The following is a 6000-nucleotide window of genomic DNA, read 5'->3' as shown; positions in this document are numbered from 1 at the left end:
TGTGTCATTAATATTATATCCCGAAAACTTAACAAACCTATTAATTAATTGTAATATTGCTGGTATGCTAGTAGATAATTTGGACAAGAAAAGTATCACATCATCTGCGTATAGCAATATTCTACGTTCTTGGTCTCCAATAGTAATTCCTGACAGATTTGCTTCATTTCGAATAGATATGGCTAGCGGCTCAATGGCCAGAACAAATAATAATGGGGGCAGAGGGCAGCCCTGACGGGTTGAGCTTTCTAGGGTTATTTGGCTTGATAAATTATTATTAGTCCTTACACGTGTCACAGGGCCAGTATATAGTAACTGTATCCATTTTAAAAACTTTCCCCCAATTCCATATCTCGGCAATACATTGAACAAATATGGCCACTCTATTCTATCGAATGCCTGTCTTGCATCTAAAGACAATAGTGCATTGTCTCTGGCATTATTATTACAGTGAATTATATTAAGGACTCGTCTAATGTTATGAAAGCCCTGACGGCTCCTTACAAATCCATTCTGATCATTATGCACTAAAAAAGGGACGTATGGGTCTAGTCTTTTAGCAAGAACTTTACATAATATTTTTGTGTCCACTCCCATGAGACTAATTGGCCTGTATGATGAGCAATCAGTTGAAGCTTTACCAGGTTTTAAAATAAGAGTTATTGTAGCTAGTCTTAAAGTTGGAGGTAGGTTACCAATATCAAATGATTCATTAAACATATTCAAAAGCGGAATTAACAACTGCTTCTGAAACATTTTGTAAAATTCTATAGGCAAGCCGTCAGGCCCAGGAACTTTACCTGAATTTACGCTCTTTATGGCTTGCAATAATTCTTGTTCAGTTATATCATTATCCAATTCCTTCCTGGCCTCCTCAGTGAGTACTTGAAATTGAAGATGATCAAGAAAAGCATCTCGATCAACAAAGTCAGCAGGAGATTCTGATCTATACAATGATTGATAAAAGTCTTTAAATGCATTATTAATATCTTGTGGATCATTCATGATCCCGCCTGATTGTGTGGTTGTGCCAGTAATGATCCTTTCAGATTCTATTTTTTTAATTCTCCATGCTAACAATTTACCGGCCTTTTCCCCCTGATCGTAAAAAGCTTGGTTTAACCACAATAGACTTTTTGCTGCCTTATCACTTGTGAGCTTGTTGTATTGCGCTCTTAGAAGTAGTAATTGTTTTTGTTTGCCATAATCCTCATGTTTATTTCTGTCTGTTTCTAATGATTTTATTTGTTTCTCCAATTTAACCATTTCTGATTTTTGTTCCTTGCTTCTAGTGCTTGTGAAACTGATAATTTCCCCTCTAATGTAAGCTTTAAACGCTTCCCATCTAATTGATGCATTGGTTTGATAGGTATTAATTTCAAAATAATTGTCAATATTCTTTTCAACATATGTAACAAACTCTGAATTTTGGAGCCATCATACCTGCAGACGCCAGTAAGTGGGGGATATTTTTAGCTTGTCAAAAAATATAGATAAGGAAATGGGCGATTGGTCACTTATAACTATACAATCATACCAACAGTTTTTGATTTTTGATACCAATTCTTGAGATACTAAAAATAATCAATACGTGATCTAGATTTATGTATCCCTGAATGACAGGAGTATTCCAATTTACCTGGGTTAAGTTTCCTCCATATCTCTGTCAAATTCAAGTCAGTCATATATTGTATTATGGTTTTCCTAGATTGAGATTTTCGGGGATCGGATTTTGTTGATTGATCTACCAGAGGGTCCAAAGTACAATTAAAGTCCCCACCTATTATGTTTAGGCCGTGTAAAGACGATAAAAATCAAAAAATTTGGGTTTGTCTTCATTAGGTCCGTAGATGCTAGCCAGATTTAATGCAATAGAAAGTATATTACCATGAGCAATAACAAACCTTCCTTGAGGGTCTTGAACAATATTAGTAAGTTGAAAAGGAATTGTCTTATGAATAAGAATTAGAACACCTCGAGCATAATTATTATACGTTGCGTGTACAACTTGACCAGGCCATCTTCGTCGTACATGTTTAATTTCAGAAATTGTAAGATGGACTTCCTGAAGAAAAATTATTTTAGAATGCGAGTTTTTAAGCCTGTTCATAACCTGCTTCAATTTAGTTAACTTATTGAGTCCCCGGACATTCCAACTTGTAAATCTCAAGTCAGACAATTTAGAGTTTTCCATAATGCTTTAAGAACATAATAAATATCCATATTGAGTGTGACATAAAAATTAAAACAAGTTAACAAATAAAAAAATTAACCAATTAGAACAAGTCTCCTTAATCCTTAAGATCCCATTTCCTTCCCTTACTTAAACAAACTATGTAAGGGCAGTGCCAATCCACACCAACGAGGAGTAGCAAAAACTGTGTAGGTACATTTCTCAGACAGCCCACCCAGTCCGTCCCCGCAACTCCGCATTTCACCGTCTCTAGTGCCAAACGACTCAACCATATACCAAAAATTAAATTGCATAAGCCTACTTGGTGCGTAACAAAAATTGTCCTCCATATGTGGTAAAAAAAAAAAAAAAATTATCACCATCTCTAGTGCCAAACGACTCAACCATATACCAAAAATTTTAATTGCACAAGCCTACTTGGTGCGTAACAAAAGATGTCCACCAGATATGGTAAGTAGAGTCCGCGTACAGAATAAAAAAAAAAAAAAAAAAACCCATATATATATATATATATATATATAAAGTGCAAGTACTATATAAAAAATAAAGAAAATTAAGAGAAAAAAAAAATATATATATACCTTTTTGTCCTCCAGCCCAGTACGGTTATCTACATTCTGTGGCCTTATTTAAATTACAAACCTAGTTCGATAGGAAATCCTCAGCTTCTTCAGGTGTGGAGAAAAGAATTATTTTCCCCTCATGAAGAATCCTCATCTTGCAAGGATGTAATTGAAATCCCCTAAAGGAACCAGCCTCAATGAACTTTTTCTTCGCTGCGTTGAATGGACTCCATGTCTTCATGGTTTCCGCTGAGAAGTCTTGTGCAAAGAAGATCTTGTGGTTCTCGTGGGTGATCACACGCTTTTTGGCTGATTGAAACACAAACTCCCGATCTTGAAATAGTGAAAAACGAATGATTACTGATTACCGCTCTGCTCTGATCCGGCCTCGGTTTCGCCAAAGTGCGGTGTGCCCTTTCCAAGACGAAGGTTCTAGAGGTATCAAGACCCAGCCAGATCGGTAGAATGTGTTGGATGAACTCCACCATGGGTCGAGTTTTTTCCGCTGACTCTGGTAGTCCCACAAGCCTCAAATTCTTGCGTCTCCCACGATTCTCCAGGTCCTCCGTCTTTGACTCCAAATAAGCAATGCGTTTTACAGCATCAGTCAGCTGCAGTTTCACTCTTTCTATGCCATCTTCGACGGTCCCTATCCAGTCCTCAGCATCTGTTAGCCACTTATCATTAGCAATGATATCCGCTACACACATGTATATAGGACTTTGTATAATGCCCTAATCACTGACTTCATTGAAAAGACCCTTGCAACTTATTAAATATGAAAAGCAGTAATCATAAAATGGAAAATCCAGGCATCCACTATCTAGTTTTTGTGAAAAGACCCAGTTTTCTTTAGAATACTACTGAATCCCCAAACTTACAAAAAAGGTAATCTTTTGCACGAGTTTGGTGCCCTATGGAGTTATTATACAGTATTTCCAAAAATAGCTTCCGTCATCGGCTCCAAATCAGTGAAAAAGTTGTGAAACCTTCAGCAGAAATTGTATCGTGTCGCAAACAAACGATATATGCCAATAAAATGGGGACCCGTTCGTAAAAACTTTGCTCCACAGCACTACTGGTGGTCAAAAACTCCACAGGGTAACTTAAATATCTACTACGCGGAAGATAAAATAATACAGTTTTCAGATCTTCTGGGCCTCCGTAGGATACAGTATAAACAGGACTTCATGTTTCATTTGTACCTGTTAGCATGTAGAAGTCGCTGAAGTAAAGAGTGTCCTCCTAAATAAATAAGAAAATTAGCAGCGATTACCATCCAGATTCCGTGTTTCAGCCATGTTTTGTGTGTAAATGTGAAGCAGGCTGCTGTCAAATATTTATGAATTAAAAAGGTTTTAAAATAAAATTAAAAAAGTCACCTCTTGGTTAATGCTAGAGGCTCCTCCAAACAGAAAGGCGATGTTTCCTGCCACAGCTACAGCGTGGCCATGTCTGCGACAGAAGAAATGGATAGTAAGAAGAGGTCTGTCGAACTAATCACAAGCAACCACCACACAAAAAACATATTTTTCATTTTCATATGAACATCACTCCACATAAAGCCTTGAATGAGTTTACGTCATAACATGGCTCAAAACTATCCTACAGTGGAATTAATCATAAGTTTCCGTCATTCTCTCGGTTATCAACACATCCTCATAAATGGCCAAATAGGTTGTTTGTAAATGACTCCCAAAACAACATTTATGACTCTATTTAACGTTGTTGAACGGTTGCAGTTTCAAACATGTGGTTAACATTGTGAAACAGAACTTCTTGGTTAGGTTTAGGAAAAGATCACGGTTTGGATTAAAATTAGTACTCTTGTTACGTAACTTATGGCAAGTACGTAAGTTAAGTACAATATGTAGGTGAGGTAAGTTAAGTACAGTATGTTATGTAAGTTAATATAACTGAACGTTCATTTTTGGTTTCACATGGGACCCAACAATCTTTTCCTGGGTGAAAGTCCTGTGTTTGTTTAACCCATCGATCCACTCCGTCCTCCTTCCTACCAGATTTTGTCATTCTTTATACGTCACTTGACTTCCTCCTGTCGAGACGACCTATCCGGCCATTTTTTTTAGTGAGGACGGCCTGCTGTTATGACCCACCTTGGACTTGGGGCTTCTCCCCTCATCTCTTTCTCCAGCCAGTGACCGCTGGCTAATGCCATCTTCACATCTGCTCTCTTTCAAAAATTAAAATACACACACACACACACACACACACACACAGAGCGGATCATAATCCCTGAACTGTAAGGCAAAGAAGCAAAACATTTTTTACCCCTATTCCTACAAATGGCATCAATCATATTTAAGTTAATATATATAATATATAATTAATATATTAAGTTATTTAAAAATCATTCTTCTCTCTTTTGATATTTCATACTGTCAAATTATTGTTGGTATAACCTGACATGTTCTATTGCAACTGTGTTAACACAAAAGCAAAGCAAATTTATGTCACGTTACTCGCATGAGTTTGAGCTTCTATGAGATGGTGCAACAGATAGATAACAGATATCAACCTTAAATATTTGATGCATTTCACCTCTAGGTGGCTACAGCAACACTAATTAAATGGCCATATCCAGTTGCAGATGAATAGAGTCAACAATTTGTGTTTGTCACAAACATAACAAGTGGCCTTGCTGGAGGTATTTTTTTCTCTAAATCTTTTCTAGTTACTTTAATAAAACCAACATTAGCAGAAAGCAACCTACCTGTTGAGCTTTGTTTCTGTCAGGATTTGGTTTTCTACTTCTTTGTTTTATTGAAGCTACACTGAGTCACAGATGAGTCATCTCAGCTCACAGTCCAACAGCTGTCCTCTGTGTCTCAGTTTACAGGTACTACTACACTTTACCCCTGCAGGTACACTGTTGCCTAGCAACGTCTCCAAACACACTGCCCACAAGAGTAGGGGCCCGTTTCAGAAAACAGGTTTAGTGAAAACTCTGAGTTTGTTAACCCTGAGATGAGGGAAACTCTGGGTTTTCTGTTTCAGAAAGAGAGGTAACTTAACCTCAGTCAGTTACTATATTAACTGAGCCTGTGACCCTAACCTGAGGCCTGTACTACGAAGCAAGATTTGGAGGTAACGAGGTAACTTCCAGTTCAACCCAGGGTTTTCTGTATCACGACAGTGAGTTGTTACCGGGTTCAATTGCCGTGGTAACTTATGCTGAACACCTAAAATGGTCGGGAGCAGGTTTTCTTCAATAAACCTCAA

Source organism: Sander lucioperca, chromosome 14, assembly GCF_008315115.2.
Source record: "Sander lucioperca isolate FBNREF2018 chromosome 14, SLUC_FBN_1.2, whole genome shotgun sequence".
NCBI lineage: Eukaryota > Metazoa > Chordata > Actinopteri > Perciformes > Percidae > Sander > Sander lucioperca.
The sequence above is the reverse complement of the archived record's forward strand: the minus strand, read 5'-3'. Positions refer to the sequence as shown.